General features: G+C 39.6%; 1 protein-coding gene across 14 annotated transcripts in view; it reads left to right on the top strand.

Annotated features, from left to right (window-relative positions):
- Positions 1-25865, top strand: part of LOC134213465 (protein abrupt-like) — a 186491-nt gene that overhangs the window by 14457 nt on the left and 146169 nt on the right. For 7 of the 14 annotated variants that reach the window (XM_062692542.1, XM_062692536.1, XM_062692537.1 and 4 more), the window contains exon 2: positions 2761-3106. The gene's annotated coding sequence lies outside the window, so the exon portion shown is untranslated. Of the gene's footprint in view, positions 1-2711; positions 3107-25865 lie in introns of all 14 variants that reach the window. The other 7 variants (XM_062692538.1, XM_062692535.1, XM_062692530.1 and 4 more) reach the window with 3 other exon arrangements.

The raw sequence follows: 25865 nt of genomic DNA, 5'->3' as shown, positions 1-25865 counted from the left end.
AGAAAACAGAGGGAACCAACAACAGCCGCCCGGTTCCTTGATCCGTTTGAGTTGTGTCGAGGTTTGCCGAGCCGTGGATGGGGAAGTCGTCACTCCGCAAAAGGACACACAGAAACCGAACCGACCGAGTAGCGATGGGGCCATGCGATTAAGTTCAATTGATTCAATTAATTACTTATGGAATTATTTACTGCCGAAGCTTGGTCATATCGCGCGAGCAGTCTGGCTGGCGAGATGTACATGAGCACTACGGTTTGTTAGTAATCATTGTTGGCTCTTGGCAGAGAGTAGTTCAATATACGCAGACCGTCTGTAGGTTCCAGTAACGGGCATTTACTGGCAACATCGGGGAGAAGGTAATTGAGTTTAATTGAATTAATCGAAGGAAGCGAACTTGTGCAATGGTTCTTCTTTGGACTGAAATGGAATACTGATGTATTGGGCACCCATTATTTCAATCGAATATGTTAAAGTGTCCCTTTACTGTAAATGTTACATAATGAATAAATTGTAAAAAAAAAAACATCTTGATAATACTGCTGACTCAGAAGCAAGTTATGTTACGAATCTTATAAACTTGCTTGTGATTGAATTTTTGCGATGTACAGACGTGCGACCGATCTACCAATACAAGTAATATCCGCCCAATACTAGTTTGCAGCACAATAATGGTGATCGATTCGATTCGCGGACTGCGAATACTAATTATTGCAAAAGCGATGGAAGCACCGGAAGAAGCTCTAATTCAATTGCAGATTATGTAACTCTCGAGTCTCGGTAAAATGGAATCTTGGAAACCATTCGGGTCGAGCCCATCGCGCGCGTTGGGTGGAGGAGAAATTGCACTGATTTTAATTCGATTAGAAAACCATTTAGCATTGGCCGCCATCTAACCGACCAGCCAGCGCTGGATGGATGACTCAGCCCCGAACCGTTGGCGTTGTTGCGTCGCCTGACAGCCATGAATGATGATTCAAGAAAATTCGGTCCTGTCTGGAACTAATTAATTGCATTACCCTTTCGCGTCCTCGTCGGCTCGGGACACCGCCGAATATTTGTAGCCCAATTGTTCCATCAAAACAGTGTGGCTCTCTCTCGGCGTTTCCACGCGGGCGGGCGGCCTTCCGACGACAATGGTCCAGTGGACGGCTCCTCCGCAAGGATGTGTAGGTAATTAGAGAACAGTCGTCCTGGTCTGATGGTCGACAATTAGGGTGTCGGGACGGATGATGCACCCATACAGGCGAACCACGTGGCACCCTTCCGACGACGTGCTGAGAGCGAAATCGGTCATTGAAGGAGCTCGCGAGAGGATCCCTAAATTGCCGAGCGGGTGCGCGCCTGCAAGGTAGACTCGTTGCGAAGCATCATCACGCGGTTCACATTCACATGGTATCGGTTATTATACTCTCCTCGTGGTTCGGGCCCACGAGGTCGGTACTGAGATTTACTGCGGTGAGTGCACCTCACGAGTCTCATCGGATGATTATGATGATGGTGGGACGGGGCGATTTGAAACAACGAAGGGCACTTGATTCTTGCGGGTATAGTTTCACTTGTTTCCTTTGCCATTTTCCTCGGAAAATTCATCATCTTACGAGACGCACACTAGCGCAGACACAATTATATGTGCAAAGTAAACGAGGGCTCGAGGATGGAATGGGAAGTTGTTCTATGGGATGTTTCTGGTCAGAGGCGTATTATGGTTCTATATTAATTTGGATTGTGAATCGAAGCCATTATTTTGGCAGGATTTTTCTTCAAATGTCAAAGCGAAATCTTTATGTATAATATTCCGTTCCAACTGCAACCAAACCTGTCTTTCAACCTATTAGCATGTATACAGGGCCTTTTTTGCAAGTTAATCAGGCTAAGAATGTGGCTCATTGTCCAAAATCCATCCATTGATAGTCAAATATTGTCATAATACAGTTATCAATGTCAAACCAATTGTGTTCAACCTTTGTGCTTCCCTTTGATTAATCCCTCCATACACCTCTGCCGATTGAACCACACTATTTCCCAGCAATAAATAAAATTACCACTTACTCTAACCCCTTTTATGTTTTTGGGGAACTCGCACCCAACAGCCATCGCCATCTAGCGGGCACCACTACAATCATAACAGTTTGTACGCCTGAATTGCTTCTACCATCACCACCCAAAAATAGCCTTTCGGTATACAGTCATCGTCGTCCTCGTCGTCATTGTCGAGGGCCGCCTTGCCGAAATGTACTTGCCACTGTAATTCATCTATAGTAGTTACACCGCCGCCAACCGGGTTACTTTGATTCGGCCGTCCCGCTCCCACTAACGGTTAATCCACTAGCACCCTCTTGCTTCCCCCATCGCTGGTGCTGGCCATGGTATAGCGACATCTGTTGTAGGTACTGACTGTTCTGGCCAGAGTGATGACGAAGCGATAACAACGACACGGACACACACCGAGACGAGTGAGAGTGTTCAAGTACTTGTAAAAGTGCCCCCTTCACCAGTCCCCGCAGCACTGGATCGCCCCACACTCCTGGGGAGGGCGAGAGACCAGAAGGGGGGCTAACCGATTAGGAGAGAACCCGCGCACTCGACGTTCCCTCCGCTTCCGGGCCCGGTCCCTACTCGGCCCGGTGGCAGAAGGAAAAATCAATAAAACAATAACAACTATGTGCAATAGTTTTTACGGCCCACCTCTAACTGCTGCTCATTTTCGACAGCTTCGGAGCGCTGGGGAAAATTTTGACGCACTCGTTAATTGTCTGACAGTTTTCCGTACCGACAGAATCATTTTGCCCGGCAGCGAGCAGCGAGAACCTGTGATTTATTGATAAATTGGACACAGAACATTAAACCGCAACAGTACGCGAATTCGGAAAAGGTGATTTAGTACAGTGCAACAATAATAATAATAATAATAATAATAACAGCAACAGCAACAACTGCGGTACAGTGTTAGAGCAAGAAGAGGATTTTTCCCAGTGTGACTTTAGAGCAAAACAAAAACAAAATCTGCGGCGGTGCATTTTCCCTGATCCTGCCAGAAAACGCAACCTGCAGGAAAGGCAGCGAGGAGCGGCGAAGCCGTTCTACATTTTCCAGCTTGATTTTATCGGTAAGTGTTCATCAGCATTCGCATTGGATTTCTTTTATATTGTATTTGTATGTTTATATTTGTTTTGATCGAATGTTTGTTATTGTTTGTTTTAATCGATTGAAATTAAAAACATGTTGTTTTTTGAAAATTTATCGAGAATTACAATCAAATATAATTATTATTTTTGAACACTTGTTGGTATTTTGCATTTCTTGACCGTTATTTCCCAAACAATGTACCAGGCTATAATTTCATTCCAACTGTTCCTAGTTGGACACTATTGTTTTTGTTTTTCAATAAATCAAGCAGTTTGGACTATATTTCTTATTTCCAATCAACAAAAACGCTGTTCACATTCACACATTGAATCATTAATCATTTTAGCCTATTACTCTCATAATTGAGTATTTTTTAAACAGCGTGGTAGAATTGCATCAAATCTTTTTTCCGCCAAAATGTAGGCAATTAACACTGCATTTACAACACTAATTCGAATTCAACATATTGAATCGAGAAAGGCATAATCACTACTAGGATATTTAGATTTCAATTGTATATGCGATACCAAAAATGAAATATAATTTAAAAAATGGAACGTGCTCACCAAATAGCTTTGAGTGTGCACAACCGAAAGAACTTCCCTTTGGAAATTCGAAAGAACTTTCCTTTGGAAATTCGAAAGAACTTCCTTTTGGAAATTCGAAAGAAATTCCCTTTGGAAATTGGAAAGAATTTTCCTTTGGAAATTGGAAAGAATTTCCTTTTGGGAATTCGAAATAATTTCCCTTTGGAAATTTGAAAGAATTTCCCTTTTGAAATTAGAAAAAAATTCCTTTTGCAAATTCGAAAAAAAATCTTTTTGGAAATTCGAAACAAAAAATACATTTGGAAATTTGAAAGAAAATCCCTTTGGAAATTCGAAAGAACTTCCCTTTGGAAATTCCGAAAGAATTTCCCTTTGGAAATTCGAAAGAATTTTCCTTTGGAAATCCGAAAGAATTTCCCTTTGGAAATTCGAAAGAATTTCCCTTTGGAAATTCGAAAGAATTTCCCTTTGGAAATTCGAAAGAATTTCCCTTTGGAAATTCGAAAGAATTTCCCTTTGGAAATTCGAAAGAATTTCCCTTTGGAAATTCGAAAGAATTTCCCTTTGGAAATTCGAAAGAATTTCCCTTTGGAAATTCGAAAGAATTTCCCTTTGGAAATTCGAAAGAATTTCCCTTTGGAAATTCGAAAGAATTTCCCTTTGGAAATTCGAAAGAATTTCCCTTTGGAAATTCGAAAGAATTTCCCTTTGGAAATTCGAAAGAATTTCCCTTTGGAAATTCGAAAGAATTTCCCTTTGGAAATTCGAAAGAATTTCCCTTTGGAAATTCGAAAGAATTTCCCTTTGGAAATTCGAAAGAATTTCCCTTTGGAAATTCGAAAGAATTTCCCTTTGGAAATTCGAAAGAATTTCCCTTTGGAAATTCGAAAGAATTTCCCTTTGGAAATTCGAAAGAATTTCCCTTTGGAAATTCGAAAGAATTTCCCTTTGGAAATTCAAAAGAATTTCCCTTTGGAAATTCAAAAGAATTTCCCTTTGGAAATTCAAAAGAATTTCCCTTTGGAAATTCGAAAGAATTTCCCTTTAGTAATTCGAAAGACTTGTCATCAGACGAGCTTGTACAGTCCCATTTAATTCCACCACTTAATTGTACCTTGACAGATACGTATTTCGACCTCGAGATTCGAAAGAATTTTCCCTTCGGAGATTCGAAAGAATTTTCCCTTCAAAAATTCGAAAAAAAATTCATTCTAAAATTCGAAAAAAAAATTTATTCTAAAATTCGAAAGAATTTCGCTTCGGAAATTCGAAAGAATTTCCTTTCGGAAATTCGAAAGTTTTTCTCTTCGGAAATTCGAAAGAGTTGCCCTTCGGAAATTTGAAAGAATTTCCCTTTGGAAATTCGAAAGAATTTCCTCTCGGAAATTCGAAAGATTTTCCCTTCGGAAATTCGAAAGATTTTCCCTTCGGAAATTCGAAAGAATTTCTTTTCGGAAATTCGAAAGAATTACCCTTCGGAAATTCAAAATAATTTCCCTTCGTTAATTCAGAAGAACTTTTCTTTCGAAAATTCGGGAAACTATATAAGAATTTCCCTTCGGAAATTAGAAAAGAATTTTCTTTCGGTAATTCGAAAAAAAATTCCCTTCTAAAGTTCGAAAGAATTTCCCTTCGGAAATTCGAAAGAATTTCCCTTTGGAAATTCGAAAGAATTTCCCTTTGGAAATTCGAAAAATTTCCCTTTGTAAATTCAAAAGAATTTCCCTTTGGAAATTCAAAAGAATTTCTCTTTGGTAATTCGAAAGAATTTGCCTTTAGTAATTCAAAAGACTTGTCATCAGACGAGTTTGTACAGTCCCATTTTATTCCACCACTTAATTGTACCTTGACAGATACGTATTTCGACCTCGAGATTCGAAAGAATTTTCCCTTCGGAGATTCGAAAGAATTTTCCCCTCAAAAATTCGAAAAAAAATTTCATTTTAAAATTCGAAAAAAAATTTCATTCTAAAATTCGAAAGAATTTCGCTTCGGAAATTCGAAAGAATTTCCTTTCGGAAATTCTAAAGTTTTTCTCTTCGGAAATTCGAAAGAGTTACCCTTCGGAAATTTGAAAGAATTTGCCTCCTTAAATTCGAAAGAATTTCTTCTCGGAAATTCGAAAGATTTTCCCTTCGGAAATTCGAAAGATTTTCCCTTCGGAAATTCGAAAGAATTTCTCTTCGGAAATTCGAAAGAATTTCCCTTCGGAAATTCAAAAGAATTTCCCTTCGTAAATTCAGAAGAACTTTTCTTTCGAAAATTCGGGAAACTATAAAAGAATTTCCCTTCGGAAATTAGAAAAGAATTTTCTTTCGGTAATTCGAAAAAAAATCCCTTCTAAAGTTCGAAAGAATTTCCCTTCGGAAATTCGAAAGAATTTCCCTTTGGAAATTCGAAAGAATTTTCCTTTGGAAATTCGAAAAATTTCCCTTTGTAAATTCAAAAGAATTTCCCTTTGGAAATTTAAAAGAATTTCCCATTGGTAATTCGAAAGAATTTGCCTTTAGTAATTCAAAAGACTTGTCATCAGACGAGTTTGTACAGTCCCATTTTATTCCACCACTTAATTGTACCTTGACAGATACGTATTTCGACCTCGAGATTCGAAAGAATTTTCCCTTCGGAGATTCGAAAGAATTTTCCCTTCAAAAATTCGAAAAAAAAATTCATTCTAAAATTCGAAAGAATTTCGCTTCGGAAATTCGAAAGAATTTCGCTTCGGAAATTCGAAAGAATTTCCCCTCGGAAATTCGAAAGAGTTGCCTTTCGGAAATTTGAAAGAGTTTCCCTTAGGAAATTTGAAAGAATTTCCCTTCGGAAATTCGAAAGATTTTCCCTTCGGAAATTCGAAAGAATTTCTCTTCGGAAATTCGAAAAAATTACCCTTCGGAAATTCAAAAGAATTCCCCTTCGTTAATTCAGAAGAACTTTTCTTTCGAAAATTCGGGAAACTATAAAAGAATTTTCCTTCGGAAATTAGAAAAAAATTCCCTTCTAAAATTCGAAAGAATTTCCCTTCGGAAATTCGAAAGAATTTCCCTTTGGAAATTCGAAAGAATTTCCCTTTTGAAATTCGAAAGAATTTCCCTTCGGAAATTCGAAAGAATTTCCCTTCGGAAATTCGAAAGAATTTCCCTTCGGAAATTCGAAAGAATTTCCCTTCGGAAATTTGAAAGAGTTTCCCTTCGAAAATTCGAAAGAATTTCCCTTCGAAATTCGAAAGAATTTCCCTTCGAAATTCGAAAGAATTTCCCTTCGGAAATTCGAAAGAATTTCCCTTCGGAAATTCGAAAGAATTTCCCTTCGGAAATTCGAAAGAATTTCCCTTCGGAAATTCGAAAAAATTTCCCTTCGGAAATTCGAAAGAATTTCCCTTCGGAAATTCGAAAGAATTTCCCTTCGGAAATTCGAAAGAATTTCCCTTCGGAAATTCGAAAGATTTTCCTTCGGAAATTCGAAAGAGTTTCCTTCGAAATTCGAAAGAATTTCCTTCGAAATTGAAAGAATTTCCTTCGGAAATTGAAAGAATTTCCTTCGAAATTGAAAGAATTTCCTTTGAAATTCGAAAGAATTTCCTTCGAAATTGAAAGAATTTCCTTCGAAATTGAAAGAATTTCCTTCGAAATTCGAAAGAATTTCCTTCGAAATTCGGAAGAATTTCCCTTCCGGAAATTCGGAAGAATTCCCTTCGGAAATTCGAAAGAATTTCCCTTCGGAAATTCGAAAGAATTTCCCTTCGGAAATTCGAAAGAATTTCCCTTCGGAAATTCGAAAGAATTTCCCTTCAGAAATTCGAAAGAATTTCCCTTCGGAAATTCGAAAGAATTTCCCTTCGGAAATTCGAAAGAATTTCGTAAATTCAGAAGAACTTTTCTTTCGAAAATTCGAAATAATTTCCCTTCGGAAATTCGAAATAATTTCCCTTCGGAAATTAGAAAAGAATTTCTCTTCGAAAATTAGAAAAGAATTTCGTTTCGGTAATTCGAAAAAAAATCCCTTCGGAAATTCGAAAAAAACTCCCTTCGGAAATTCGAAAAAATTTCCTTCGGAAATTCGAAAGAATTTCCCTTCGAAAATTCGAAAGAATTTCCTTTCGGAAGTTCGAGAGAATTTCCCTTTGGAAATTCGAGAGAATTTCCCTTTGGAAATTCGAAAGAATTTCCCTTTGGAAATTCGAAAGAATTTCCCTTTGGAAATTCGAAAGAATTTCCCTTTGGAAATTCGAAAGAATTTCCCTTTGTAAATTCGAAAGAATTTCCCTTTGGAAATTCGAAAGAATTTCCCTTTGGAAATTCGAAAGAATTTCCCTTTTGGAAATTCTAAAAAATTTCCCTTTGGGAATTTGAAAGAATTTCCCTTTGGAAAGTCGGGAGAACTTCCCTTTGAATACTCGGAAAAAATATCATTGTAAAATTAGAAAATTTCCCTATGAAAATTCGAAATATTTTCCTTTTGAAAATTCAAAAGTCGCTGTAAAATCATCTCACATCATTTGAAACAAAATCAAAGAAAATTACTATTCCTATTATTATTTTGTTGCGATATAATTCATTGATAGCTAAGCCGTTGCCAACAATTGAATCAACAGAATGTCTTCTCATGAATTCACCCTTCAAATTTGATATGAAAACAACTCGACATTGTTGTTTCAAAAGGGCGAATGTCGCAAACGTAAACATTGACTTCTTCTGCTGATTTCAGGAAGATTAGAGACTTCTGATGGTATTTTCCACTTCCGTTCGATAGAAGGCGCGGAGCGCCACCAGTTCCAAGTGGTTGTTAGCTGGGAGCGGTCCTAGTTGTTGAGGAATTTGCAGGAAAAGGCATTGTTTACGTTTGCGACATTGGCCCTTATGAAACAACCGTGTCGAACTGCCTCTGAGAAAACCACTCGCAAACGGTGCGCGGTCAGTGTATAGACATTGCTACTGAATGCTGCACCAGAGAGCGGCCTAAGAAAATCAATCCGGGTTGAGGTTATGTTTACTCTATCAATTAGACTCCTCACTTGCACCGCACCCTGTTTGACCGCTTTGTACGCTTTTTCAAACTTGTATCGACGAAACGATTCAGATAAAACGAAGGGAAAAATGTGACTGCCGTCGAGCGGCGCACTGCACTAGCCCTATAATTAACTTAAAGTTTCATTAGCACAATTGTTCGAAACAAGAAACTTTTAACCTCTAACAGCGGTAAAATCAAATACAAACTCCCGTCTTTGTGCTAGATGTGGATTTTGGAGTTCGGACAATGAAGCTGTCAAAATTGAACACGCTTCGGTTCAAATTGGAAATACCTGGTAGCGGACCGCGATGCCACCGCGCGTTTCGCCATATTGCTACTTTAGTTCTGATGACTGAGCTGTCATCGGGCGGTAAGCGCAACAACGACGACAAGTGCTTGGTGTGTTTGTATGGAAAATAATTAATATGTCGTAAAATGTAATTAATAAACTTTTATTACTTCCTTTTTATCAGTCGCGACGACGTTCAGCAAGCGCGAATGTGTCACCGCACCACCTCCCTCCCTCCCCCTCGACGTTCCACACCAAATCATAGCAGGCGATAATAATGGCACTGCCACTCCAGCAGGGTGACGCGCTTCGATGGCCACCATATTGGGAACCCACCGCCACCGGTTCCGTCGTCCACCATGCTCCTCCGTTCGAGAGCCAGTTACAAACTGTTATGCCTCGGTTAGACGTTAGACGGCACCAAAAGTTGAGTTGGACAAGTCGCTTGACTTGAACGCGAATTATGCACCTTCAAATCCAACGCAAATTCATTGAAATTGAACTAAATTTGCGAATGTGTTTATTTTGACGAAAAGCTGTAATAATCTCTAAAAATGTTCAATCAAAAATTCATTGAAAATATGTACTCACAAATTAAATTATGAACTACAAATACATCCCAGAATTGAAGCAACTATTTATTAAAATGCTCGGCTATGCGGCTCCGCAAAGTGTCACACACGACTGAGCCTACAAAATAAACTAATTTTAAAAAAATGTTTGGCTATCTAGTTCAAAAACAGTTTTGTTGTTCTCTAGGAATTGCGATTGAATTTTAATTAACGTTTTAAACCTATGTATCAAGTCGCTCAGTAGATGACATCACAAGAAATTGCAGAAGTTGCAAACTTCGAATCACCAAATTAGCATCGGTGAAGCCTATCATCACTATCTGTGGGTCGCGACGTCAATGAAGCGATCAGTTGTCAAATGGTGCTTCATTTCAATTACACACCACGCCGGTTGGGGCGCTGTTGTTGAGAGTTCCTGCAGGGTTCCGTGTTTTTTTTCTGTTGTGTGTTTTACTCTAACGTATCTTTATCGCAGCAAGCGACGAATGCTGGTATCATCATGCGGTTTTGTTTTGTGTCGCTTATTCGCATCGCGAAAAATTCAATCAGCGGCGGTGGTTGCCGCAACAGTAGGCCGAGGTGCCGCCGCCAAGAATTTTCTCATGAAAGTAAATATTTTTACGCTTTTTCTCCCACCCCGACATCGTCGCCAGACTGATGGGCTGTTCGCGGAACTTTTACGCACGTACGTACCTCCGGAAGGTACAGAAATGCCGGCAATATGCATGGGAGACATTATCACATTTTACAGCCCACCATGTCGTGCCGGATTCAACGGCAGAACCATCATCATTGTCAGGCAGGAGAAAGGAATGGATTGTTGTGATGCGGGCCACTGCTGGAACAGAGTGACTTTGGAGTTCGGCTTTCGATATTTGCGTGCGTGTTTTTGTTAAACACGTGGCACACTGTTATTGACGACCGACCGAGACGATGGCTGTTGTCAGTGAGCGAAATTATGGCTAATTGTATTTTTATTTTCTTTATTGTTTGTCGCGGTCTGGTCGATAGGGTTACCAGATGTGAGTTGTCGTGAAAAATTGTTGTTTCCAAACAATATTGAATGAAAGCTTTCTTTGTTGATAAAACGATTCAGCGCAATACAGTTTTAACTGGGACAGTTTTAACAGACCCGCAATTATGTTGAAATCAATCTTGTCATACAAGTCATACTTGTAGTAGGTCTAAAAGTATCAAAACTGTCAGCTCTTCGACATATCCGACTGAGAAAGATTCATTAAATCCGAATAATGACTTTTAATTCAAATGATCATTCCAGACCAATTTGCTCAAGCCGTTAGTTACATTTGTTATCCTAATTGCACCATTCAAATAGTGAGGCCACACTATCCTCCATGAAAACGGCGACCTCCACACGACCAATTTATGTGCATCCTACTTGAGATTAATTGAAAATGTTTTCTGTCGACCATCCCGCTGAGCATGGAAGGTTCGCATGTCTGTATGTGTGATTGTAACATTCCCCCAGACAAATGAGCAAACGGAAGCCGACTCCCCACAGGGCATACATCTTGTCATCGATTATTATTACATAATCGCCCCACGACGACACATATGGGTATATTTGGTCCGCTCGACAAGAAACCCAGTCTAATTATGAACTTAGTTGAGCAGCGACATTCATTGTCTCTTATTGTTTCGGGCCTACACCGAAGTCCGATTATCACACATGTGCAAAATTTGTATACAAACAAATACCGGTCACCGGATCCAAGCTGGCCAATATCCCTCCCAAAATAACCAGCCTTGATTTTAATATCCACTTGGCATGGATGCCGAGACAAAGTGTTTCGGCCTGGGTGCTGCGATAAATGTAGCTCGGTATCCCCAATTATAACCATATTTGACCTGCTTTGGTTTGACCGCACCTGTCAAACTGACAGCCAAATTTTGTTTCGAATAATTGCGTAAACTGTCCGGAGGACAACCAATACCCGCAAGTAAACGACAATGACTGGAACACGTGAGGCGGTATTTAGTTGTACGAACCTACATGAGTAAAGCTACAGTTCATTGTCGTGATTAATTGATTAGTAAAGGCATTGGAAGAACAAACACAGCGCGAAGCTTGCGGTCTCACTCTCGCCCGTTCGCACACACGGACTCGCACACGAAGTAAACTGTACATTGAATACTAATTAAACGTTTTGTTCTCTTCTTCGGTGCTTCTCCGCGCTCCCTTTGCTACACCGGTTGTTGCTAACAAACGAATCGGATGGTCATTCATTGGGAAGCGATAAACATTCAAACTATGCTAATAGATTTTAATAAAAAGTCGTAAAAATTACCGCCGAACAACACGGATCAGTGTCCAGTGTACACGATGTTTACTGCGATCGATGGGGTGGCATTTGCGATATTCCGCTGCTTGGACATCTCAGTACCTATACTTCAATTGTTGAGAATACTGGAATTAGAAAAAAAAAACATTTTTGTTTTCTGTTTTCTGAAAGTCACCTTCATTCTTTGTCAACTCATTATAAGTAATGAAATTTGCCGACGGTGTCATGCGGATATGATCGAAAACCGGCGCGAAGCTGTTTTATAAAAATTGATATTTTCAACTGTTGGTGATCACATCTTCAAAGTTTAGATAGTTTTTTGTCATACTAAAACTAGGACAGGACACACAGTTGAGAAAGTAAATAGAGATATGAATTAAACAGAGAATATAAATAAAAAACCTGTAATTCACAAATCTTGATAAGCTCTATTTTTACTTCGTGAAAACTTTTCAAACGTTTCAGGACCGCACTAATGAAATGTCACACCTTGCTGGAACCGGGCGGTGAAATAGGTTTATTATTACCGATAATGTATATCTAGACCGGATTACCGAGAAGTCGGAGCGGGGACACTCGGCTAGCAGTTGTTGTGCGCGCACCAAGAGCAAGGTGCTTTTGTTGAAAACATGTTAATCAACCAAATACGAATGGCTAATTAGCAGCTATTATACAAGCACCGCATCGCACTGAGTGATCCGCTGGTGCAAATGAATGTATTGCTCATTGTTTGAAAAATAGCACACCAACACACAGTTTCGTTACTGTTTACCGCAGCGATGCGAACGAATGCGATCTCATTACCGCACCCGTAGTTAATCATGGTTTTTCTCATCGACAGTTTTACCGAATGCTGCCACGTGACATTTGCGCCATTTCCGGGCGGACGACACTTCGCGTTCACGCCACGCCTCCCCGTCCGAACGCTGTTTGACATTTGCCATGCGAAAGAATCAAGACCCGAAGACCTCGCACTTCCTAATGTTCATCATTTTGTACGATCGATGCGTAAACAAACCCAACTTAGCGTCCGTCAAGGTTGCTCTAATCGCGCAGCCCACTACAAACGTCAATTGTTTCGTTCGTACGCAACCAACACGCGAATTGGGTTTTCCTCCAATTTTCATCTATATTTTTTTTTTCTACAACTGGCGATATTAATTATTTCATTACGCTATCTCAAAGTGGATGGCGTAGTAAATTCGTAAGGGGCAGCCAACGGAGCGAGACATATGTTGGTGCTCCGCGTTGCGGCAATAGGGTCACCTCTTTGTTTTGGTTAGCTGATCGTCAATGGTCTTCCAGTGGGGGGGATCGTCAAATGTAACAACACACAGCAACGCTTTTTGGCATAGGATTTCCTTACGGTGATGATTCTGGGTTTTTGGAGGCGCTCGCTGTAATTATTTATTGTTTTAATTATTCGGCTTGTGTTGTTTTTACGAGCTTCTTTTTTTTCCAAAATATCATGTACTCTAATTTGCAGCTCTCTTCTATTTGTTGCTAAGTCTGCGTTTTTTATTACTTTTTCGGTAACCCGCTACCACGGAGAGTATAAAAAAACGAGATAGCGTACGAAGTAAAACGTAATTAATTTCGTGTGTTAATTTATGTACGGTTTTATCTAATGTTACACTTTTTCTCCATCTCGCGAATACCTCACGGTGTAACCGAATTTTGTTTGGTTTTTCCTCTGCACCGACAGAGCGCGAGAGCGAGATAGAGAACAAAAAAGGTACATTGAGGAGATGCGTGACGGATGCGGTTTTTGATCCCGTCCAAAACCACCTCAAGCCCCATTTAACAGACCTCACTTTTGATTTCGTTTATAATCCGAAAGAAGAAGGAAAAAAAAGTAATTTTGAGTGTTACGTGACCCCTTGTGTCCGAGTGTAGGCCCGCCCCTCGGCGCGCGATTGTCAAACCCGGAACGCAAGCGCGAGCGCGCGTTACCCAATTACTGCACTCGTAAAAAATGGTATGCTAATTTTTCGCTAGTTAATTGCTCTTTATTCTAATTTTCACTGGTTTTTTGAAGGTGCTGCGCTTGTTTTATTTTGTTGCTATTCGTTGTTACTAAACGGGAAGTGCGCAATTAAAATTTCAAGTGCGCGTTTGGAACACAATGGCTGCGATAAGCATCGCACTTTGAATGTGGGTTCTATTTTCGGGGGGTTAGTCCGATGGAAAAATTCCCAGCGCATCCGCGACATAAGACCTTGAGCTTCGTCGGTGGCGGGTTTTTTGTCCGCTCTTGGCTACTGGCACTGAGTAATTGTTTTGAAAAGATTTGATGGTTAGTTCGACCGGAATTATCAGATTCATAAAAGCTGCTCGGTCGTAAATTTTACTAGTCACAACGGTGGGCGTGCGTGAAATGGTTCTTAGTGGATTTAATCCATTTTTTTGGCTTAAGTTCTACGATAATGGGTTCGTAGGATAAAATATGGGTTCGAAAACTAGTTTCATAATATTTAAATGAATGTTGATCAAGCCAAATTAAATATTAATATTTTGTGGCCAAAGCTGCAGTATTTCCATTCCAATAATGCCGTTTGGTTTGGTCGTTTGATCATTTTTAGATCAGATCATTTAGCCGAAAAAGTCGTTCGTCGAATAGATCATTTGGGTAAAAATCACGTTTAGCCGAAATGAGCTTTTTACAGAAGGGAATTTTCCTAGAAAACTACGAAGAATTTCCCGAAGAAATTCCGAAATATTTCATCATGAAATTTCGCAAAATTTCCCGAGAAAATTCCTAAGATTTTCCCAATGAAATTCCGAAGAATTTCCCAAGTATTCCAATTTACCAAGTATCCCAAGAATTTTCCAAGGAAATTCCGGAGAATTTCCCGAGGAAATTCCGAAGAATTTCCCGAGGATATTCCGAAGAATTTCCCGAGGGAATTCCGAAGAATTTCCCGAGGAAATGCAAATCTGCAACTAAATGCAGATTCCTCGGGAAATTCCGAAGAATTTCCCGAATAAATTCCGAAGAATTTCCCGAATAAATTCCAAAGAATTTCTCGAGGAAATTCCGCAGAATTTCCCGAGGAAATTCCGAAAAATTTCCCGAGGAAATTCCAAAGAATTTCCCGAGGAAATTCCAAGAAATTTCCCGAGGAAATTCCGAAGAATTTCCCGAGGAAATTCCGAAGAATTTCCCGAGGAAATTCCGAAGAATTTCCCGAGGAAATTCCGAAGAATTTCCCGAGGAAATTCCGAAGAAAATCCCGAGGAAATTCCGAAGAAATTCCCGAGGAAATTCCGAAGAATTTCCCGAGGAAATTCCGAAGAATTTCGAGAAAATTCTGAAGAATTTCGAGGAATTCGAAGAATTTCGAGGAAATTCGAAGAATTTCCCGAGGAAATTCGAAGAATTTCCGAGGAAATTCCGAAGAATTTCCTGAGGAAATTCGAAGAATTTCCGAGGAATTCCAAGAATTTCGAGGAAATTCCGAAGAATTTCCTGAGGAAATTCGAAGAATTTCCTGAGGAAATTCGAAGAATTTCCGAGGAAATTCCGAAGAATTTCCTGAGGAAATTCGAAGAATTTCTGAGGAAATTCGAAGAATTTCGAGGAAATTCGAAGAATTTCGAGGAAATTCGAAGAATTTCCTGAGGAAATTCCGAAGAATTTCGAGGAAATTCGAAGAATTTCGAGAAATTCCGAAGAATTTCGAGGAAATTCGAAGAATTTCCTGAGGAAATTCCAAGAATTTCCCGAGAAATTCGAAGAATTTCGAGGAAATTCCAAGAATTTCCCGAGGAAATTCCGAAGAATTTCGAAATTCGAAGAATTTCGAGGAAATTCCGAAGAATTTCGAGGAAATTCGAAGAATTTCGAGGAATTCGAAGAATTTCGAAATTCCGAAGAATTTCGAGGAAATTCCGAAGAATTTCGAGGAAATTTCGAAGAATTTCGAGAAATTCGAAGAATTTCAGGAAATTCGAAGAATTTCGAGGAAATTCCGGAAAATTTCCTGAGGAAATTCGAAGAATTTCCCGAGGAAATTCGAAGAATTTCGAGGAAATTCTGAAGAATTTCGAGGAAATTCGAAGAATTTCCTGAGGAAATTCCGAAGAATTTCGAGGAAATTCCGAAGAATTTCGAGGAAATTCCGAAGAATTTCCTGAGGAAATTCCGAAGAATTTCGAGGAAATTCGAAGAATTTCGAGGAAATTCCGAAGAATTTCCTGAGGAAATTCGGAAGAATTTCCGAGGAAATTCGAAGAATTTCCGAGGAAATTTCGAAGAATTTCCTGAGGAAATTCGAAGAATTTCCTAGGAAATTCCGAAGAATTTCCCTAGGAAATTCGAAGAATTTCGAGAAATTCCAAGAATTTCCTGAGGAAATTCCGAAGAATTTCGAGGAAATTCGAAGAATTTCGAGGAAATTCGAAGAATTTCCTCGAGGAATTCGAAGAATTTCCGAGGAAATTCGAAGAATTTCGAGGAAATTCGAAGAATTTCCCGAGGAAATTCGAAGAATTTCGAGGAAATTCGAAGAATTTCGAGGAAATTCGAAGAATTTCGAGGAAATTCCGAAGAATTTCGAGGAATTCCGAAGAATTTCCTCGAGGAAATTCGAAGAATTTCCTGAGGAAATTCCGAAGAATTTCCCGAGGAAATTCGAAGAATTTCCTGAGGAAATTCGAAGAATTTCCTGAGAAATTCGAAGAATTTCCTGAGGAAATTCGAAGAATTTCCTGAGGAAATTCCGAAGAATTTCGAGGAAATTCGAAGAATTTCGAGGAAATTCGAAGAATTTCCCGAGGAAATTCTTAGAAGTTTCCCGAGGAAATTCCGAAGAATTTCCGAGGAAATTCCGAAGAATTTCGAGGAAATTCGAAGAATTTCGAGGAAATTCCGAAGAATTTCGAAATTTCCCAAGAATTTCGAGGAAATTTCTAAGAATTTCCTGAGGAAATTCCGAAGACTTTCTGAGGAAATTCCAAAGAATTTCGAGAAAATTCCAAAGAATTTCGAGGAAATTCCAAAGAATTTCGAGGAAATTCAAAGAATTTCGAGGAAATTCCAAAGAATTTCAGGAAATTCCAAAGAATTTCGAGGAAATTCCAAAGAATCTCGAGGAAACTCCGAAGAATTTCCCGAGGAAATTCCAAAGAATTTCCCGAGGAAATTCCCAAGAATTTCCCGAGGAAATTCCGAAGAATTTCCCGAGGAAATTCCGAAGAATTTCCCGAGGAAATTCCTAAGATTTTCCCGAGGAAATTTCGGAGAATTTCCCAAGGAAATTTCGATCAATTTCCCTAGGAAATTCCGAAGAATTTCCCGACGAAATTCCGAAGAATTTCCGGATGAAATTCCGAAGAATTTCCCAAAGGAATTCCAATGAATTTCCCGAAGAAATTCCGAAGAATTTTCCGAATAATTTCCGAAGAATTTCTCGAGGAAATTCCGAACAATTTCCCTAGGAAATTCCAAAGAATTTCCCGAGGAAATTCCGAACAATTTCTCGAGGAATTTCCGAACAATTTCCAAAGGAAATGCCGAACAATATCTCGATGAAATTCCAAACTATTTCCCGAGGAAATTCCTAAGAATTTTCAAAGGGCATTCCGAACACTTTTCCAGTAGAAAAAAATCGCCAGACGTTTTTATTTTATTATTTCTTCAGTAAAATTTCCCATAGATCAATTTTTTTGACGTCTCTAAATATTTTTAAAATTGTAAACAAAAAATCAGCAATTTAATTTTGTCCTAAAATTTGCTCGATTTCGGACCAACATCAGGTCGATCTAAAGGCGTTTCAAACCGCAGCCTTTTATATATTTTTTTTTTTTTCAATTGTTCATGATTAATTATTGATTTTTTATATAGGGGGAAAGACGGCTTTGGCAGGTTTTGTTCTATTATTGGCAGGGGGTTTTGTCGACCAAATTTTATGAAATTTGGCCACAATATTCTTTGATATGCAAAGAATGTTTAGGCCAAATTTGAGCCTAGTCAGTCATAAAAAACCCCCTGCCAATAATAGAACAAAACCTGCCAAAGCCGTCTTTCCCCCTATTTAGTGAAATCATAAGATAAAAGATCTTTGGTAAAATCAAAGAATCGACTATTGTCTAAGTCGATATATACGAGATAAAACAGGAAAAAAGATTTTAAAAAATCGACGGTTAGGGTAATATAAAATACAATATATCTATTTGGATCAAAACGAAATTTATGTCGCTGTGATTAAAATAGTGTTCCCTTATAAATAAAGATAAAGATTAAAAAAAGAAATTGCGTCAAAATTGCACCACAAAATAAAAAAAAAACACTTCTCCATTTCCAATTACAGATATTACAGATATAAAGTTCTTTCATTTGAGGACATATAAATGCAGACGCTTTCGATTTTGCGACAAAATTGTAGTTATTTACTAAGAAAATAGGGTGGCACATTTTAAACAGACTCCTCTTACTTCGGAGTTGGATATCGGAAAAGGTGTTCGATGAGCCAGACTTGTATTAACGGGAACTTGAAAATTCAATATACGAAACAACATCCCTTCGAGTCATACGGCTGAATATGTTGTTTGGCCGAACAGGTCATGTGGTTGAAATGCCGTTTGGCCGAACAGGTCATTTGGGCGAAACATTCGTTTGGACATTTGGCCGAAAGTGTCAAATTTCCGAAAATATCGTTTGGCCGAACAATAGTGAATGTGAGAAATGTGAAGTGAGTGATAAGGAATCTGAAGGTCGAAATTGGAAATTCGAAGTGAGAATGAGAAATATGAAATGACGAATGAGAAGGGAGATGTGAGCCGTCTCATTTCTCACTTTTCATTCGTTACTTTTCATTTCCATTTTTCAAGGTGAAGAGTGCCAAGTAAGACATGAGGAGGAAGACGTCTCACTTCTCACTCATCATTCCTCACTCCTCACTTTTCATTTCTCACCTCTCACTCTCAACTGTGGAAAGTGAGAAGTGATACGTCAAACGGCATTTTCGGCCAAATGACCTATTTGGCTTAACGATTTTTTGGCTAAATTACATGTCCCGCTAAACGACTTTTTCGGCCAAATGGCTTATTCGCCAAAATGCCCTATTCAGTCAAACGATACTCTCGGCCGTATGACCGACACGTTCGGCCAAATGATATTCGGTCACATGGGTTTCGGCCCTATGGTTTGTTCGTCAGCAAACATATTTTTTTGCAGAGATTTCTACCAAAGTGAAGTTTATTTTGCTGAAACTCAGCCAACAGTTTACTAAAAATCAAAATAAAAGTTGATTCCGTCAGTTTTTTTAGTCCGTCTGGATATTGCCGAGCTGCAGAAATAAAAACTTAGTGTGAAGGTATAAATATTTCTATCAAAAGCAAGTCCAAATTTGTGACTTCCGACGTTTCCAATATTTTCATAGCCATATAGGATATTCAAGTGTTGCCAGCGAAAAAAAATCAATGTTCATTCGCAGATGCTAAATTACCAGAACAAAAAAGCTCCAAATTGCAATTCTCCTAACCGCCGCTTTCGCTCGCTTGCGATGTCCTTGTGACAATTTGCTACCACACGACATGCGTGAAATAGTTTCCGAAAACAATAAATCACGGTCAGCCTTTCCCTTTCGGTACCAATCTCGTCCCGTTCCGTTTCCTCCCCTCCTCGGTGCGGGCATCCCTTTCCAAAAATAAAAGTATTAAAAAAGTTTTAAATCAATATTTTCCTCTCGTGTTTCGTGCTGGTTCTTTCCCGATGTCGGGTCGGAGGCTCCGGTCCCCATCTAGACCGACCAGGAGACAATTTGTCTGCGACGGCGAGTTTTATGGTAGTCAGTCGTCAAATGTCGCTGTGCCGCGCCGCGGCCAAACCGACGGATCTCCCCGATCTGATTTTGGAAGGGCGACTCATTTTTATTATGTTGGCGGAAGGAACTCCGGGGGATGATGGATAGAGGGTACGACTGATACCGAAAGTCCAAGTATGTAATGTTTTATCGCCGAAAAGTAATAATTTTTATGGGATTTCGTTTGACCCCTGACTAACTAACTGGTAGCGTCCGAGCACTGAAACGCTTCGAAAGCAATAGACGGCCGGGGTGCGTAGTAGGCGACGCAGAAAATGGAAAAAAGGTCCAAGCAGCCTGATAAGCACTCTGCAGGAGACGCCAGATTCGCAAAAGGAATGAATATGAAAAACAATCACTAAACAGCAAATAAAAATGTTTAGTACCGTTATAAAAATGGCTGTGCATCCGTTACAATCGTCGCAGATTTTACTGCCAAAATGACAGTTCTCTTCGTTTGTCGGTCAGTCATCCCATTGCAGCAGTATCATCATCATCATCGTAAGCTTCACTCGAGTAGATCGATTTTCCTCCCGGATACTCTTTCGGGCAGGAGAAAAAAAAAGGTGTGGAAGTGCGGGGGATACTTGAATGATGAAAATAAAGGAAACTGTGATGGGCCATCGCATCGGTCGTAAAAGGAATGAAGGAAAAACAACCAGAGAGCAATGAGACATCACTGACTGTCCACTGTCTCCAGTCCCGCAGTTGGCAACGGGAACAATCGCAATGGAAATCAAGTCACGTGACTGACGAGGGGTGATGCATCAAAAACGAGACGAAGACTACGAACAGTCGGACAACGGTGAAAACGACTAAGAAATGGTTTATTTCGGCAAAATGGACTGAGATTCACAGGCGATAAAGATGTTCTGGCTTGATAAAGTGGATTAGGCGACGTGAGGGCTGAGAAATAAAAAAAAACGTACTAGCAACACTGTTTAGAATATCATCAACTATCATATTTTTACTATTTTTATGTCGCGTTCTGCTAGAATATGACATGCAAAAAGTAACCACTGATAGATTAAAAACTCACATGCAATTGCTGCTTTGAATGTCAATAATAGTCAGATGGGAAAATGTCATGCTTTGCTGATGTCAGTTGAAAGCTGGTGGCCATTAAATTTAAAAACTAATCAATAATTGCAATGAATTCAATTCACAGATCTCGAAGTTCTCAGTTCACTTATGGAATAAAATTCTACCACTTTTAGAGCGCAAGAGTATGTTTGGCGTCTCGCAGTTGAATTGTTTCGATTGCAAAAAAATTTGTTGTAATTTTGTAAATTTTCTGAATAAATCTTGTAAATGAATGTGGCAAATAAGCTTTACAGAGATTAATACTCTAGAATGCTATGAGATATATTAGATACAGGTAAGACGGGGGAAAACTTACAATCATGTTCAGGGCGTAGTACTCAAAACAACGCCTATGAGATGGTGTCGGTTAGAACTTCCGACAGTGCACACTATGAGAAAAATGTGGAGAAAGTATTTTCCTCCATCGTTGTACCTACCGGTAGATAACCAGCAGAGAAAATCCACGTTCGATGGGAAACAAGAAAAGGATCCTCCACCAGCCAGCCGTCCAGAATGGAGGAAGCCCAATCGGTGCTGTTTGGGAACGAGGAAGAAAACCTAGTCAATTTTATGGCCTTTCCAAACATTACATTCCGTTTTACGACTTTTGCTGGCCGGTCGGCACCCATCGCCCGGAGCTTGATAAGATTAAAGTGCGAACGTACATGGGCCGTAATTTCGGAGAACAAAGAGAATGTACACCATCAATCGAATTCAGATGTATACTGCTGGGAGTTCCGTGTTTAGGTGCTTCTTATGTGAATGGTTTTCAAAGCAAGTTGATGCTGAACAAATTGTGTTTAGAGACATTGGAAATCGGTTGTGACATACTTCCAATAGTTTCAAATTTTCCTCTACACCAAAATCTACTATTAGTAGATTCTTCTTCATCTTCAGTTTGCATAATTGATCAAAATTCGTTGTTTGTACATTGACCGTATTATTCTTAATTAAATTAGAATAACTACCAAATGTTTTTTCAGTAATTTTTTTGAGCAGTTTCCGATTATTTTTTTTAATATAAATTACTTTTTTGTGTATTATGGAAATTATGTGTTCATATTTGTTTTTTGATTTAGAATTTATCGCAAACAAATCAGATTCAAACTTTATAAATTTTGGTACAGCTCTACAATCATTATTGCAGCTTGGACGCCTTAAAACCAGAAATGCCTTTCTGATCCCGAAAACGTGCGTTTTCCATTAGCTTGATGTGATCGAACCCCGTCAATTGCAGCACTCCGCAGCGTGTATTGACTTTTTGAAGCCATCCACCCCTAAAAACATCTTAAATTATCCAGCGTCCTACCTGCTGTGCGTAAACAGCCATTGAAGGTCCTTGCAGGTGACTGCCACTCCTTACCCATCATTCCACACAGCAAATCGAATCGAAAAGGACGCAAAATTCCCGGAAAACTAGCCAACCACGGCCGGCCGAACGAGATTCAAGGCGAAAGAGGACGAGCGGTCAGCGGACAGGTAAAAGGCACAATTATGATGCTCCGAACTTGAAATAGAAACCGAATCATAAATTCTGAAACCGTACAGTTGCCTTCATTTGTTCCTCGCTAACATTTCATTTCCACCGACTACTGCCAGCCATGGGTTGCTCCTCCGCCTCTGTATCTCTTGTCCACCGTGTTCGTGTATGTCCGACCGACCACCGCCGAGTTCGGTCATGAACCATGATGTTTCCCAGCAACTGAACTAATGCAAAGGCTCTTCCTCGCCTGCTAGGACCAGCGCAAGTGAGATAGAGAATGAGAACCAAACAACAACAAAAAAACGAGCTTGCCTAGCTGGCAATAAATAATAATTATTTCGGCGTCTATTTGCCATTGTTCCCTCCCGTTTCCCTCTCCCACGCCACGCTACAACAAGGCTTCTATTTCACCATGACTCTTCAAGACTCGGGCAGATCTCGTCACTTTAGAACAAAAGGCGCAAAATGGAATATAAAAGCGAAACGGCTTAAGAAGTCCTTCGCTCCTTTCCAAGGCTCTGGATGCGGAGGTTCCTATGGTTTATGTTTATATCAACACCCGATCCGATCTTAGGTACGTTTTTTTTCTTTACTGTCAGTAAATTTCTCTTTGAAAAAATCCTCAAATTGCTGGAAAAATGACCATCAGAAAGCGAAAAATGAGCATAATGCAATAATAAGGTCATAAAAGCATGAAGCCAAGCGTAGTCCCCCCGTAGCAGATAGACCAACTCATGTGTTCAACTTCAACTCGTTAGATTGCTCCGGTCCGGGGGAAATTTTTACGAGTGTGCAATATTTTCCTTTATTGTGTCTCATTATTTATTATTTTTTCGCAACATCTATCCACATCTTTTCGGACCAGAATTGGACATTTGCATAAAAAGGAGAAAAAAAAGTCGTATCGTCATAGAAAAGGAAGCGCCTCTCCCTAGCATCGCTTTACCTCCTTCGGTTTTACGACAGTTATCCGTCCCCCGGTTTCGCCGAAGAACCGAAGTTTTGATGCTGCCGAAAGTGGGCTTTCGTCAAGAACTGCACGCTCCAAAAGCGAACGACGACGACGACCGATCCTTATTTTATTATTTTTTATTACACCTTACCGTTTTGCACCTCATTGCACACCGCAGTGCCGAAAGCATCCCTCGGGGAGGGTCGTCGGTTCGGTTCCTTCGTGGAATATGAACCCCCTGTGCCGGGGGTACCCGTCCATCCACCAACCGTCATCGTATGCCGTGCCGCCGCCTAGTAGTGACTCGGGGTAACAACAAACCCTTCCGATGAGTGAGTACGACGGCCCCGGATAACGATCTAATCTGATAAATTACCTCCAATCATAAATAAGCGTTAAGAGATCTGGTAAGTAGCGTTGTGGCCCAGGTATACGGGAGAGGAGGGCGGCGTCGTAGATGGACCGTGTGACGATGGTGCGACGATATTGCTCCATTATTTTCGTATTTTTTGGGGTAATAAGGTGAATGAAGGATATTCTCGAGTTTTTCTTCTGTTGGGATGGCCGCAAGGATAAATTGCTATGCAAGTTGGACTCGAAAGTCAACTTTGAAGCCAGAAAAGCAATGATCCAAGAAATGACTCTTCACTGACTCAAGGAAAAAGTTCAAGTTTTCAAAGTACAACGCGTCTCCACGCTTAGTTTATTCTAAAAATATAAAAGTAGATGATTTTTAGCTAGGCTTAGCTTTGTTTTAGTATTTCAAATGTGAACTGCTACTCCGTGATTGATGAGAAAAAAATGATCGGAACTGGTGTAAATTGCATTACGGTCCAACTGAACAGGAATTGTAATAATCAACCATTGTCCAAGTATAGGATAGGATGCGACAAGTAGTCATCAAAAATCGTATCCTAGATCCAAGTGAACGTCTCGACTGACGTTTAAAACAAAACAGTTACCAACACGGACCAATTAATTGGCAACTCCTGCTACCTGAAGCAGGAATTTGCAACTTCGTTTTGCGGCCCCAATCCACTGACGTACAAAACAAACGCAACTCGACAACTCCTGTTAGAGAAAGCTGAATCAACTTGCCGCGCGTCGAACTGACGTCGTTTTTTGAAATTTCCACAAAAAATCTTTGGGAGTTGCAGGAGAACTTCTTCAGATTTTCCATGAAAATTCTTTGGAATTTCCTCGGGATATTCTTTGAAATTCCTTCGGGATATTCTTTGGAATTCCTCGGGTAATTGTTTGGAATTTTCACAGGATTTTCTTTGAAATTTTTGCGGGAAAATTCTTTCGAATTTTCTCGGGAAATACTTAAAAAAAATCTCGGAGAATTCTTTGGAATTTTCTTGTGAATTTCTTTGGAATTTTCTCGGGAAATTCTTTGTAATTTCCTCGAAAAATTTTCGGAATTTCCTAGGAAAATTCTTCAAAATTTCCTATGAGAATTCTTCGGAATTTCCTCGGAAAATTCTTCGGAATTTCCTCGGGAAGTTCTTCGGAATTTCCTCGGGAAATTCTTCGGAATTTCCTCGGGAAATTCTTCGGAATTTCCTCGGGAAATTCTTCGGAATTTCCTCGGGAAATTCTTCGGAATTTCCTCGGGAAATTCTTCGGAATTTCCTCGGGAAAATTCTTGGAATTTTCTTCGAAATTCTTCGTAATTTCCCAGGAAATTCTTCGTAATTTCCCAGGAAATTCTTCGTAATTTCATCAGGAAATTCTTCGGAATTTCCTCGAGAAATTCTTCGGAATTTCCTCAGGAAATTCTTCGAATTTCTCGAAATTCTTCGGAATTTCCTCAGGAAATTCTTCGAATTTCCTCGGAAATTCTTCGAATTTCCTCGAAAACTCTTCGTAATTTCCTTGGGAAATTCTACGGAATTCCTCGAAATTCTGCGGAATTTCCTCGAAATTCTACGAATTTCCTCGAAATTCTGCAGAATTTCCTCAGGAAATTCTGCACGGAATTTCCTCGAAATTCTACGGAATTTCCTCGAAATTCTGCGGAATTCCTCGAAATTCTGCGGAATTTTCTCGGGAAATTCTACGGGATTTCCTCGGGAAATTCTACGGAATTTCCTCGGGAAATTCTTCTGAATTTCCTCGGGAAATTCTTCTGAATTTCCTCGGGAAATTCTTCGGAATTTCCTCGGGAAATTCTTCGGAATTTCCTCGGGAAATTCTTCAGAATTTTTTTTTAATTCTTCGGAATTTCCTCGGGAAATTCTTCGTAATTTCCTCGGGAAATTCTTCGTAATTTCATCGGGAAATTCTTCGAAATTTCCTCGGGAAATTCTTCGGAATTTCCTCGGGAAATTCTTCGGAATTTCCTCGGGAAATTCTTCGGAATTTCCTCGGAAAACTCTACGGAATTTCCTCGGGAAATTCTTCTGAATTTCCTCGGGAAATTCTACGGAATTTCCTCGGGAAATTCTACGGAATTTCCTCGGGAAATTCTTCGGAATTTCCTCAAATTCTTCAGAATTTTTTAATTCTTCGAATTTCCTCGAAATTCTTCGAATTTCCTCAGGAAATTCTTCGAATTTCCTCGGGAAATTCTTCGAATTTCCTCGAGAAATTCTTCGAAATTTCCTCGAAATTCTTCGAATTTCCTCGAAATTCTTCGAATTTCTCGAAATTCTTCGAATTTCCTCGAAATTCTTCGAATTTCCTCAGGAATTT

This window comes from Armigeres subalbatus, chromosome 2 (assembly GCF_024139115.2).
Source record: "Armigeres subalbatus isolate Guangzhou_Male chromosome 2, GZ_Asu_2, whole genome shotgun sequence".
NCBI classification, from domain to species: Eukaryota; Metazoa; Arthropoda; class Insecta; order Diptera; family Culicidae; genus Armigeres; species Armigeres subalbatus.
Note: the sequence above shows the minus strand (reverse complement) of the source record. Positions and strands in the feature narration are given on the sequence as shown.